Source organism: Pseudonaja textilis, chromosome 1 (genome assembly GCF_049901715.1).
Source record: "Pseudonaja textilis isolate UNSWEBS1 chromosome 1, rPseTex1.2, whole genome shotgun sequence".
NCBI lineage: Eukaryota > Metazoa > Chordata > Lepidosauria > Squamata > Elapidae > Pseudonaja > Pseudonaja textilis.
In genome coordinates this window covers 150,974,069-150,989,364 of record NC_141990.1, presented here as the reverse complement: position 1 = coordinate 150,989,364, position 15,296 = coordinate 150,974,069, and positions in this window count along the sequence as shown.

Here is a 15,296-nt window from a genome sequence, read left to right as displayed (position 1 = left end):
TACTTATGAAGTATTTAAGAACTTTCCCCTTCTGTCACATTAAAATTAGAGTTTAGGAAAATGTTTTGGGTATTCTCTGGAGGTTTGAGCTACAGTCAGAAGGCTCTGAGCCTCGAATCAAGAGTCACGAATAGTAGAAACAAAGAGGGACAAGAACACGAGACCAGGAACATATGGAAGTGAGGCAAGGAACTCTCCACTCTTAAGCATAAGCAAGTGAGTGGTCCAGGACATAGCTGATCCTGGATTCCATTAACTACATCAAAATTTTGATGTCTCTGTAAAGACAAAAGAGAAAAAGGTCTTATTTTAATAAGACCAAGTTTTACTCACCAAATAGGAGAAAATCCTAAAAGTTTCCTTTTTTTTCCCCTTCCTCCCTCTCTCAATAAATCTCATGGTACTCCCACTACCAAGTATACAAATGTCTCCGTTAACAATTCCATTTTGGCTCTAACCCCATTGGCACTTGACCAATAGTATTCATCAGTATCCAAATTATTGCCAGAATAAACTATCTTAGACCTTTCAGTCTGCAACCTCGGTATATTCATTTGGAAAGAGAAAATTAGATTTATGCTAAATAAACGTGTGTTCAATTGTACTCTTAACAGTCAAGATTAAGTTAGATTGCCATGTGATTTCTTTTTCATAAAATGTTTGAGAAATCATACAATTGTTCTAACTATTTTCCCTATCTTTATTCTCCATCAGTGTTAATCCCTATTAGATTCACTTGGCTGCATAATGCATATGCAATCTTTCAAATGCTGTGAGAAGAAAAAAAAAGTTCTTTCCCAGATAAGTCACTACCCTTTATTTGATCTGCTATCTTCCACATTAAGAAAAGTATGGAGAAGAGCAACCAGGGTGATTAGGGGACTGGAGACTAAAACATATGAAGAACAGTTACAGGAACTGGGCTCAGCTACTCTAGTGAAGAGAAGGACCAGGGGAGACATGATAGCGATCTTCCAATATTTGAGGGGCTGCCACAGAGAGGAAGGGGGTCAAGCTATTTTCTAAAGCGCCTTTAGGCCAGACAAGGAATAATAGATGGAAACTGAACAAGGAGAGATTCAACCTGGAAATAAGGAGAAACTTTCTGACAGTGAGAACAATCATCCAATGGAACAGTGTGCCCTCAGAAGTTGTGGGAGCGCCATTACTTGAGACCTTCAAGAAGAGATTGGACTGCCATTTGACAGAAATGGCGTAGGGTCTCCCACTTGGGTGTAGGGTTGGACTAAATGACCTATGAGGTCCCTTCCAACTCTGATTATCTGTTATCTGTTAAGTTATCAGTTGATTCTTTGGGACAGAGATAGGCACCATACAGAGAAATCAAACATGTAGAGCTGGTTGTCACTAGTACACTAATTGTACATCTTGTCTATTTCTATAATGGAGGTTAAGCTATTTATTTGTTTATTAGCTTTATATCTTGCCATTCTAGCCATACAAAGCTAAAAGCATATTTAAATAATCAAGCATAAAAATAATTAATTGTAAAGATAAAAAGCAATAGTTAAAATGAGAGACAAAACTAAAATCTATGTCCTTAAAATTCAGTCTAATTAACAACTGAAAGCTTGGTTTTGCCATTTTCCTGAATTCTGGGAGATTAATGGTGAAATGCATCTCTTTCCACACGCCAGGTAGATAAGCCTCTGGCCCTGGGGAGAATTTCAGAAAGGCCTCTCTTGCTGATCTAACATACAGGGTAGAATCATAGTAGGAGCTGCTTGGGTGTGGGGGTTGAACTAGATGACCTACAAGGTCCCTTCCAACCAGTGGTGGGATTCAAAAAATTTTTTACTACCAGTTCTGTGGGCATGGCTTGATGGGCATGGTAGGGGAAGGATACTGTAAAATCTTCAGTCAGAGGTGGTATTTGCCGGTTCTCCAAACTGCTCAAAATTTCTGCTACCAGTTCTCCAGAACTGGCCAGAACCTGCTGAAGACCACCTCTGCTTCCAACTCTGTTAATCTATAATTTGAGGAGTGGCAATCCCTCAGGGAAGCCATTTGGGATTTTAAAGACCAAGAACATGTTAAATCCTCCCTAACAAGCAATTGACAGCCACTGAAGTGCTTTCCATTCAGAATTCATAAGATCTCAATACCTTGTATCACTTAGAAGCCATCTGATTACTACAAATAATAGAAAAATAAGAGTGTTGAGAAAAGTAGGCAAGAGCCTTTATTATGTGAATATATTCCCTGAGCTATGTATTTTTCAAACTGGGTATTAAGTACACACTAACCAGTAGAACTCGGAGACATCAATAATTTTCTATGCTATGTCTTTAAAGACCAATTTTTATCCATGAAAGTGTCAGTGTCACAGGGAAAACCACTGCCTGCACAGCTTTGATCTCTATAGGTATACCTCCTGGCATCTGAATATGTTTTCCAAGACCTTCCAGGACTAATTGGTTCCTTTACTGTTCACAGTTGATCCTTTTTAAAAAGCAGAAGCTATCCATCTCTTCAGTGTCTTCATTGTCAGTTCTAAGGCTGATTAATGTACATGTTATCATTGTTTGATCCCCTTTAATTGGGGCCCCATTGTTTCACAGAATAATTTAATTTTCATTGCAAGAGTTTGCATATCATTTGTATTTTCAGTGATCAAAGAAGTTTAGCGATTAGAAGAACAAGAGCAACTTTATGGATTAACCATAAAGCCATATCAAAATACGAAAGATTGAATAAAAACATTTATAACAATACAGCAAAAACAAAATTTAAGCTCATATATCCTTATTACTTTTACAATTAGCATAATTAAATCTATGGATAGTTCTCAGTCAATGATAGAAATTGAGAATAGGAACTCTGCTGCTAAACAACATGGTCTTAAAGTGTGACATCACATGACTGCACCAACTTATGATGGCACTTTCATTTCAGTTGTAACTGTTAAGCAAATCCTGTGTGGTCGTTAAGTGTGAAGTCACATGATTGTCATATGCAAACTCTTGCTGGCTTCCAAATAAACATTGCTCATCAAAAACCAACAGGGAAAGTTTAAAAATGTCAATCACATGACTACAGGGTGCTGCAAGTATCATAATTGTAAGCCAGTTGCCAAGCACTCAAATTGTGGTCATATGACCAAAGGAGCACTGCAACAGTCACATCTTCAGGGACCATTTATAAGTCTTCTTGTTTAGCACCATCATAACTTTGAACAATCACTGAACAAATAATTATTAACTGAGGACTATCTGCACATATGCAACTCTCAATTACATTGTTTTATTCAAAAAGATGGCTTGAGATATTTGAGTTCTGGCCACACAAAATGTAATTCTGAGGCATGGGGTCCCAGAGAGTTGTTCATCTTATATATGGTTCAAAATAACAATCCCTTTCTGTGATATAGAACTGCCACTAAAATAATATATGTCCTGTATCTGCGGTATCTGGTGCACCACAGCTAAATGCAAGTTCCTGATAACAGCCTTGATTAAACTTTCCATGTTTTACAGTTAAAATTTCACATGGGTAAACATATTCCAAAGATACTTGAAAATTTGAATAAGTGAATACCTTTCAGTTTAAATATTACAGTTACAGTGACTCATTCATTTCAACACACCAGCCTTAATAAAAGTAGCTGGATTTTTTTGAGTTCTGTGCCAAGGATTCTTTGTGCAACAATTTCCTTAACTTTTTGTCCAAGTACTACTAAGCAAGAGGCAAGAAACCCAAATTCCTAATGTAATTTGTAAGTTGTGCTACCTTTTTGGTATTGTATGAAGACTGACCTCTTCATTCAATCTGTAGGCTACTGTGCATGGTTTTCTATTCCCTACTTGAGGAAAGTTAGGTTTTGTAAGCATTTTATAGGTTCCCAAGCAGCCTTATTTATCCAATTTCTGCTAACTCTCAGAAATCATTATGTACCTTCCTGGGTTCTTTTTCTTTCTGGACTCTGGCTTGGCTTCCCTTCTCTTCCCTCTTCTCAGCAATTTCCAGCTGTCGGTTTTGGCACTTAGTTTGCTTTCTTCTTTCTTCATTCTTAACAACTTACTTGAGTTCATTTCACAGGTCCCGATCTGGATCCCTATCATTAGGATTCACAGTGATTCCTGATGTTGAAAGTAGTAGAATATTGGTCAGGGAAACTGGTCAGTTTTGTTCTTTTACACACAATTTGTACATGGACTAGTCTCTATTCTATAGTCAGCCCCCATTCACATCTTTACAATTATAACTGAGATCTTCCACCTCCTTTTGCCAATCATATAGTCAATTGATTTCTGGATGCTTTGTTTGGTGATACCCAATATGTAAGAATAAATTTCATTAGAAACATGTGTTAGGAATGAAGAAATAATTGGATTGGCAGAAATTGATATATTATTCTCTCGCTTCATTCCAGTTTCCTAGGCCATTCAATCCACCTACATTTTCCTCCTTACTAATTTTGGCATTCCAACCACAGGCTTGCATGTTCTGCTGATTTCAGATTGAACCTGATCATAATATTCATTAGCTTCCTTTTCTTCTGTATCAGTATGTAAGTTTGGATAACCATCATACTTAAGGACTGTTTATGAACCAAATCAGTATTATTCAACTATGAAAAGAATGCCATTCCTTGTTTTTTATGCCCTGAATAAAAACAGTATGACTTTCTGACATAAGTGACTATTTGTATTCCGTTTCAATCCAATTCAATGCCTAAAATGCCAATTTGTGGTTAATTCATTTTATCCTTCACGGTGTTAAACTTACACATGTTCATGCTTCTTACATTCCATGTACCAACTGTAATCCTGCTTTTATAGCTTCAGATTTTCTTTTGCTGCATGGCCACATCAACAATTGGATGTCTGAAAGGCTATCTCAGGGGTGTCAAATTCAAGGCCTGCGGGCCGGATCTGGCCCACAGGGAACTTAGATCTCGCCTGCAGGCCTGCCCTGGAAACAGCAAAGGATTAACCTGCGATACCTCTGCCAGCAAAAATGGAATTCAAGAGGGCTGCACATGGCCTCCACGAATTCCATTTTCACTGGCAGAGGGTTGCAGGAAGCCATCACAGTAAAAAATGGAGCACTGATGTGTGATGGCCACACCCACCCTGGCCATACCCCCCCAGCCCCCCGAGTTCAAACACAACCCTGATGCGGCCCACAATGAAATCAACTTTGACATCTAGATGCATCATAAACACCGTTAGCACATCAGCTCTTCCTCTGTAGAGGTTTGAATGGCATCCAACATAATCCATTATCTGGCACTAAATCATCTATTTTGTTTATCCATGTGGTTTTCTTGGTAAAACACATAAGTGATTTACCATTGCCTTCTGCCACACAGTACAAATTAATGCCTTTGCCATTGTCACTGAATGATTATTTGCCTCTATCATCTCTCATGTAGCTGGTCAACCCAGCTTCCCAGCTAAAGGAAGCAGACACCTATATTGGGCAACTGGGATATCTTTTGCACCTTGTACATCCATAGTGTTCTTCATTCATTCCTCCAAGAACGTCCCCTCCAATGATAAAGCAGCATTCCTCCTTGGGAGAGAAGAATGAAAAGGAGATAGAAAAAAAAAATCAAAGTAATTTAAAAGGTCAACTTTTCCTGCAACTGGTCCTTCCAAAAGAGTGCCGGAGGACATGAGAGATATTTTCCTGGCTTTACAGAAAAATATAAGCAGGTCTCTTAAGGAAAAGCAAAATGCCTGTAATAAGGTATTAAATTAGGCTTGGTGACCTTACACACTACATTTAGTCTACTTTTGTCTGATGCTAATGTTTTGGATCTCCTGTGTTGGTAAAAGAAGGCATCCTAATAAAGCGGATTAAAAATAAATCATGCCTTGTGCATAGACACATAGAAAAACTGCTCAAACCAGGTCATAAATAGGAACTGAGAATGAGGGAGTTCACTGTGAGAGTCAAGCAGGCTGAGACGTTAACGGGTGTGATGAAAATGTCTCTCCATGGAAACACCATATGTTCACTCCTTCTTTCTTCATGAAGGAGGTTTCATCAGCCTAAGGCAGCAAATTAAAAAGGCTGTTTATGTCCTCCCCGACAAGGTTCACCAGCAAGATGCCTGGATTTTTCATTTTATAAATAAGACAACTACAGGAATTTGAACAGTGACGAATTCTTCCTCACTGGAGATGAAATGTAAGCGGGGATAATAAAAACAGGTATTTAAGGAGAAGGGACAGATCATCACATGTAGGAAAAAGATAAGGCCTATAATAGTTATCCCCAAAGTTTTCCTCTTTCTGGTCTATATTTTTCATTCATGAACCAACTTTTATAAACAGCATTACGCAGGATGGTAGAAATAGAATTCTCAGCATAATCTAAATTCACATTTTTAGAACATATTAATAAAAGCAGTAAGGTACACAGGAGTCAAACAAAAATTATTAGAAAATTTTTCTTTTCTGCTACTCCCAATCACGTTGTTGGGTTCATGATTTTTCTTTCTACAATTTCAGCCTTATTTCAAAATTCATAATTATAAAAACAGTACAGGTATTTACATCCCATAATTAAGCCTAAAAGATCGATGTGATTGGAATACACGGTTGCTAATATAGTCTGTTTTTTTGTTTAAAAGATCTTGCTGTGAGTCTGGAAAAAGCCTGATTCAGAAAACCATGAGATTTATACTCCATAAATATACCCCATAAATTAATGCATCATTTGAGATTTATAGTTTTATTTATATGTTCAAGCCAAAATGAAAGGAGCTTTTCTAAAATGATGAATTATTCTCTATAAACTGACATCAATATTTTCCTTTCATCACTGATCTATCTATCTTAATGGAAAATATGCTTTTGGATTGCTCAAATATACAACTATTCTAAGAAAGAGCTCTTGCTCTTCCTGTCATACAGATTAGGAATAGAAACTGAGGAAAGGTGAGAGATTATAGCTCTGCAGCCGAGTATTGTGTACACTTAGCTGTCAAAGGTTCCAAGTTGAATCCCAGTTACGGCTGGAAACATTTATTTATTTATTTATTTTGTCAAACAATTATTAGATAACAGGTATAAGTATAAACATGGTTATAAATACATGAAATGGATACGAATAAGAAAAATAAAAAGAAACAATAGGACAGGGACGGTAGGCACGTTTTGGTGCACTTATGCATGCCCTCTACAGACCTCTTAGGAAAGGGGTGAGGTCAATAGTAGACAGTCTAAGGTTAAAGTTTTTGGGGTTTGGGGAAGAAACCACAGAGTCAGGTAGAGTATTCCAAACATTGACCACTCTGTTGCTGAAGTCGTATTTCCTGCAATCAAGTTTGGTGAGGTTAACCTTGAGTTTGTATCTATTGTGTGCTCTTGTTTTTCTGTGGTTGAAGCTGAAGTATTCGTTGACAGGTAAGTTGTTGCAATATATGATTTTATATACCATACTTATATCAGACCGAAGAAGGCATAATTCAAGGTTTTCTAGGTCTAGAATTTCATGTTTGGTGGCATAAGGTATTCTGCTACAAGTAGAAGAGTGGAGGATTCTTCTTGTAAAATATTTCTGGACTTTCTTAATTGTATTAATATCAGATTTGTAATGCGGGTTCCAGACTGATGAGCTGTATTCAAGTATTGGTCTAGCAAATGTTTATATGTTCCAGTTAGTAGAGTGATATTACCGGAGAAAAAGCTACGCAGGATTAGGTTGACAACTCTTAATGCCTTTTTGGCTATGTAGTTACAGTGGGCTCTAGCACTTAGATCATTTGAGATTAGTACTCCAAGGTCCTTGACAAAGTTTTGTCATCAACAAGGTCTTGACTATTCAGGTTGTATTTTATTTTTTGATTTTTTTTTGGCCAATATGTAAGATAGAGCATTTATTTGTTGAGATTTGAAGTTGCCATTTGTTTGATCAGTCTGACACAGTCGAGGTCTTTTTGAAGAGTAGCAGCATTGTCAGTGGTGTTGAATAGCTTTACATCATCAGCGAAAAGAACGCAGTTGCTCTTAATATAATCACAGGGGTCATTAATATAGAGTATGAAGAAAGTTGGTCCTAGAACACTGCCTTGGGGGACACCACTGTTGACAGGTACAGGATTTGATAGGACACTCCCAATTTTGACCATTTGTTGACAGACATTCATCTGTCAGACAATGTTGGGCAAGGTCCACTTTTCATCTGATGTAAAGAGTAAGTTCACACATGTTAAAATCTCTTCTTTTGATAGTGGCTTGTGAATAAACCACAGTTTCCGTGGCAAAGCCAAAACCATATATTGTACCCAGAATTAGGGATTTCATTATGTGAACCTAACGCTGAACCTGATTCATGAAACCATGGTTAAAGGAAACTCATTGAGTTCTTAGATGGGGAGTCATTTGAACAAACAGCATTAGACATTTTGACTTCTATTGTGTAATTATGTTATCATATGGAAGGAAAATAAAACTTCAGTCTGATGAAAAATAATACATACGGTATATGCTTTTGTAGAAAAGAATAATGCAAATGTACTCGTGTCAGAGAAATTGACCCTTGTGTTTATCTGAAGGTTTATGATCTTGATCTTGTCCTCCACAGTTTTGTCATGTTCCATCATGACAGGGCTGAGATCACCTTGGGCAGACTGAAAGCCTATGCTTATTCTGACTATGATCCCATTCAGATGCGAGCTGCTCAAGTCAACTCATATTCTCATTATGCAAAACTGAGTTGTGCATCTCCACTGCAAATTAATCCAGGTGGCTGCTAGGAGTCTAAAACGACTTGATGGCACGTAATCAATGCATCAATCTTCAGCTACAAATTCTTTCTATATGCACAGTGTTATGTGCAATTATGTTTGAGAACTTTGCCTTTTAAAATATTTTTAACGTAAAAACATTCCATGAATACTATACAGGCAGTTCAGTTTTAGTTTTTAATGATTTCCAACATGCAGTTTTTTTTAATCAACAGCTAGATGCGACCCTGATTTTCACCAGGACTTGCCATGGTTAAAAGTGACTCCTTTAAGATATTCATATGCTATTTGCTCCATTTCAGAATTAGGAACCAATCATTCTTCACCCTCCGTGCAACTAATAAAAGGCAAATCAAACAAGCCCTGCTTCATATATTATTAACATTCCGCTGCAGAAAACATTCATGGATGGAATCTGGATTCTATGAAAATGTCATTTTAACGTTTGAATGGCTACACTATTATAATCAAATATATATGCAGAGAAGCAAAAATTAGAAAATTCAATTCAGGAGGCTAGCAGATCTTTAATTTGTCTAAAATCCAGGAATAACAGTAAAGGAAGGCCTAGCTATTACTCAATACCAGTTTAAGACTATAATACGTATCTATCTACCTTAATCTTGCTTACTTGCTTTCCATTGTGGGACAGAAAAGCAATAACATCCATTACATATACCACCATAATTTCAGGGACCTTGAATTGCAGTATAGAATTATTATGGGACAGCAAATGCCTAGGTTAATAAGATACATTTCCAGTAGATGTCTGGATTCTATTAATCCCGTGATCTTTACTTTAAGAGAAGAATATAAGGGAAAATGGTGGCCATAGCAAAACAAAAAACAAAACCCCCACCTCTTCCTGATGTATGCCAGATTATTTGAGATTCCACCAAAAAGGCCTCTAAATCATAATGATCTCAAATTCCTTGAGTCCAAGTGACTTGGATATTTATAGTTAATTATAAATGAATACATGGTCCATAGCAAATGTGCAGCAAATGTCCTTTCTTCTGTAGTAATGTTATATGGCAGTGACTGGCAAGAAACCTAAGTAACAATCTTTCTTTTTGCAAGATTTCTTTTTTTTTTTTTTTTGCACCAAAGGCATTTCCCAAGCCCACCCATACAGTATATTAAAACAGTTGGAAACTACAGAATTAAAGAAATGATTACAGTTGTTACCCAACAATCTAAGTCTGCATAAGTACACCTGATGCCAGCTGGTGTTTTTCATTCAGCCCAAACACTCAACACATGGTTACATTCCAAGCAATTGCAGTAATGTGGGTGCACAAGGCTATTGGGCATATGGATTTGATTTGTCTGTCTCATCCTTCTAGTTTTGTTCTCTTTTGATTTTCAAATAAGGCTACTTGTGCACCAAGACTTTCTGGAGCAGTGATGGTGACATGCCACAACATTTTGGATAATGCACCAGCATTTACCAACACTCAGCAACAACTATTCTCCCTATTTGAGTTTCCAAAGAAATTAAACAAACACAAATATAAGAAATATACAAACCTGTATCATCCAAAGTGTAAGATGGATTCTCACCATCAGTATCAACAAGGGATCTGTCTTCAGAACTGTGTTTGGTAGTGACATGAAAGGGAGAGCAACTTGCAAAATGCAATAGGAGAATGGCAGATGCACAATTAAGTGGACAACCAGAGTGATTATTTGTGTAGCAAAGCTCATTTTCAAGGTGCAAGTGTAGAAGATATCTGGGACCACAGTTTCCAAAGTGAACGCACCATCAGGGGTGGTGTGAAATCAACTTTTGCAAGAAATATGTTGAATGATACATTAATATACAGTATAAAGAATTGTTTTTCTTTTGTTCAGAACATGGAGGTGACACACTAGCAGAATCAAGTTCGTCATTTTCCAAACTTTTGACACACAACAAAACAAAATGTTCACCATCACTGTTCTAGAGTGTCCTGTTGTTAGAAAAAAAAGAAAGCCATTTATACACAAGAAGGGGAAAATAAGGTTGGAACAGGGATTTACCTTTATCTCATTAATCACAAAGCCTTCCAGAAGAACTCCAGTGTTCAAACCAGACTGGATTCAGCTGGTTAAAATTTGTTTTTCTAGGCATTCACTCTTAGTCATTTCTGTCTCAGGAGGTGGCAGTTCCTCGCCTGAACATGAGTAAGTACTTCTCGGATCCTTTTGGAAGTTAGGAATGAAGGCTAGAAACAAAAAGCTTGAGGTCAGATTCAGTGGTTACAATCCAATAACACGCACAGCAAAGGTGAGAAAGTTTTAGTCTGTTATACCACAGAAGAGAAGAGACATAAAATTAGAACTTCAAAACTGAAGTTAGTGTAGATATTAACAGTATAGATGGATTGTAGCAGAGGTGGTATTCAGCAGGTCCTGACCAGTTCTGGAGAACCGGTAGTGGAAATTTTGAGTAGTTTGGAGAACCAGCAAATACCATCTCTGACTGGAGATTTTACAGTATCCTTCCCCTGTCAGGCCCACCAAACCACGCTCACAGAACCGGTAGTAAAAGAAAATTGAATCCCACCACTGGATTATAGCTATTAACTACATGGAGGGTGGGGAGAGATAGAGTGAGTGAGAGAGATGGCTTGCTTTTTATACTCTGAAGCTGTTAGATTTCTTCTCTGATGGCTTTTTAGCTCTTGTAATCAGCATTGCTTATCCAACAGTTGTGTCCTCCAATCATTGCCTGTGAGACTCCTAATTCCTGTAGCAATCAAGGTCACCTACATGCTAGACTGGGAAGCAAAACAATCAGCACCACAACTTTCCAAAAGAAAGTAAGGGCAAAACAGAGGTCTCCTTGGGATCCTACACTTTCCTCAAAATCACAAAAGCTGCCAGCAGTTTGGCCCCTTTCATACATACATATAGCAATAGCACTTAGACTTATATACCACTTTACAGTGCTTTACGATCCTTTCTAAGCAATTTACAGAGTCAGCCTACTGCCCCCAACAATCTGGGTCCTCATTTTTACCAACCTCAGAAGGATGGAAGGCTGAGTCAACCTTGAGCCTGGTGGGATTCGAACTGCCAAATTGCAGCCAGCAGTCAGCAGTAGTAGCCTCCAGTACTGCACTCTAACCACAGTGCCACCATGGCTCGTATACACTATGTATTATCATGCCCTTACAAAAGGGACAGAGCTTGAATTTCAGCAGCATGACCTTGTTTACATAATTTGCCTTCCTTGACACCCTACATATGGATGCTTCTGCATTTCCATAATACTTGCAAAACAGTTGCATGGATGCAGTTACTATAAATCAAACTGGTTTCTCCTTCTATTCTGGTTTTGCTTCAGTTCAGAGAAACTCGTCCGACTGATGTTTTTAGAACTAATTATTATGGGGAAAAGTTTGAGTTGATTAAAAAGCAAAATGAACAAGGACAATGTCCAACTCTTAATTTGGATTCTCCAAACCTTGTCTTCTTCAGATATGTACTGTAATTCTTAAGCAACTATCATTATGAAAGTATTGTACTCCTTTTCTGAGAAAGCACTTCCTTTATGGTTTTTTTAAAAGCATGAATTATGATCTGAATAAGACTTACAGAGCCTACAATTCAGTTTTCTAATGGACTTGGGCAAAACATCCAGCTGGCTATGAAAATTCAAAGCGTAGGAAAGGAAATCAGTATGATGATCCTGAAAGCGTGAAAAACAAACCAGTGTGTGTGACCAGTGTGTGAAAAACAGATCTTTGTAAACATTTTTATCTTTTTAACGTTTTTCCTCAAAAACATTGCCTTCTTAAAATTAGTGTTGGGCTTGATTGTATTCATTCATTTACCATTTTTAGTTCTATACCCATGGAGCTCATTATTTAGGGTCTAGCCACTTCTTAAACATAACTGTGAAGATTGATTGGGTGTGATTGCCGATTTCTCAGGCAACAATCCCAATCTTCCTCGTGATTCTCTCCACCACACGTCTTGAAATCACACTGCAAAGCAAGCCATTGTGACATTACATTCAACCCTTCTTTTTCCTTTTGAGCAAAACCCCATCCAAGTCCTATTATGCAACTGTGGGGATTAAGAAAACCAGACAGATGCTCAAAAGCGCATCTGTTATTGAGGCCCACATATTTGGAAAAAGTCATTTTTCCTTCCTCAGGGGAAATTCAGAAGACTAGACTTGTCATTCCGTATCAACCTTCCTAATCTGGTGCCTTCCAGGTATGCTGGCCTCTAATTGTCATCATCTCCAGCCAGCATGCCTTTGGGAAATGTACTGCACCATACCTGGAAGGCAAAAGCTAAGGAAGGCTGATTTACCTTCCATCCCTCAGAGTCAAACTAGGACAGTTAAAAATGTATGGAGAATCACCAAGTCCCAACATATTGGATTTCATAAACTTGGGTCTTCTTTTGTTCCAATTGTTCTCCTTCCTATCTGTCAGCTATTTCCTAGCCTCTGAGTCCTGCCCAGTTCAAGATTAGATCCCATATTGCAGCCTGAACCATTTGGATTCCTAGAATTTCTGCCTATATTCCTTTCAGCAATATATTCCCTGTCAACAATTCATCATCTTCTTTGTCAAACAGAAGCGCTATTTCAAACTGCTAATTTTTCTTTAGGAACATACATGCTCTTTCTTAACTTCAGGAACCTGAAAGAAAGAGAAGTGTCTGTAAATTATTACGAGAGGTCATTGATGCTCTCTGAGTTTGCTTGTTTTCTTGCAGATGTTTCTTTACCCAAACTAGATAACATTATCAGTGCTAGTAAATTATTATACATGGAACATATAAAGGCGGTAACAAAGAAATAGTCCTCTGAGCCTTTAGTGGAAACACTCTACAAAGTGGAAAAAATGTAGCACTAATTATGCATGAAAAAATAATGCCACATCAATTATCTTGGCACACACACACCACACACACATGGCTGGCAGGAACATGTCCACAGGATGTTGCAAAATCCAACTACCAACTACCTGCATCAAGCTTGGCAGTTCGAAATTTACTTTCGTTGCTTCCTGTCCAAGCATTGATCAGTGTGCTCACTGCATCTAACGAAGTTTTTGATTGCACACCTCTAATGGTCTGCAGAAAATCCAACACAGTGACAAACTTTATGATGCTGTATGTGTCCAGATTGTAGTGAATGGCACTAAATCTATACAGATGGCATTTTGTATCTACAAAGGGAGGATGTGGCGTTGGACACAAACACACATACCTCATAATCCTTGCCTTAACCTCCACATGTTACATATTATGGGCCAACACTGCAAGCTGTTGTCTACCATCTTTATTTTTCTTTGGGAAAGACATAAAATCACATGTGTCAGTGCCAACAAGACATGAGAAATCAGAGAGCAGATATAATCTTGGTTTTCTAAGATGACCAAAAATGTCACTTATGCATTACACATTGCACATCACATGCCTGTTTGCTCCCCCAGCATGAACCATCCCCCCCCCCCTCATTTTTCATTGATATAGAGTCCTCTCTGTTTAAATTCTTTTAAATTACATAGAAGCAGCTTAATGAAGTGGCTAAGGTATCAGATTAGAAACTGAGAAAACCCTTTTTCCCAACCAGGTGAGATTCAATAATTTCTAACAAAAAAAAAAATCCAGCTTTGCATAAAGTAAGTTAATCCTGATTTATGTTTATTAAAAAGAACCTTTTAAAAAAGAAATCTTTGTAAAAAACTTATTATGGTACACCACTGAAAAACGAAATCGCCTATTTGCCCATTCAGGGAAGGACAGGATATTTCAAGACATTAAAATAATGCAGAGAAGCGTCACTACATTATCTCTATGCAGTCATGGAGTTTTCTTAATATTCTGTATTAGTCCAGTTTTAAAATTACCTGCACTCTGTGCCAAGCTGAAATCTTATATTTTAGCTGTGAGTTGATCTCCCGTTTATTCAGCAGTGGATTTTGAATTACTTGGGTTGATCTTTTGCAAATGTGTTTGGGAGGGGATCAGAGGTGGGATTCTACCAGTTCGCACCTATTCGCTAGAACCAGTTGTTAACTTTCTAAGCACTTAGGAGAACTGGTTGTTAGAAGAAATTACTGGCCTAATCCTGTAAGGAAGGCAGGAAGGAAACATTCTGGTGTTCCTTGCAGAAACTGCCTCTCCATTAACCCTTATTATGTTCTTGGCAGGACTAGACTTCCTGTCTCAGGAAAGTCTCCAGAGTGTTTTTCTTCCCTCCTTTGCTGGTACTTTGCTTGTGTGGAGTGACCATTCAAAGTTACAATGGCACTAAAAAAAGTGACTTATGACCATTTTTCACACTTACGACTGTTGCAGCATCCCCACAGTCATGAGAGGCCAGGCGAGGAGATGTGTGCCTCGATGTGAGTGTTATTGAGTTGGCCACGCCCAGCCATTAACACAACCAAGCCATGTCCACCCAGTCACATGACCATCAAGCCACACCCACCAACTAAGCCACACCCTCAGAACCAGTTGTTAAAAAAATTGAATCCCATCCCTGGAGGGGATACGTTATACATTTGGATAACTACTTAATGCTTATTCAACAGTGTTAAGATATAGTTGGCTGGGGAAAAGC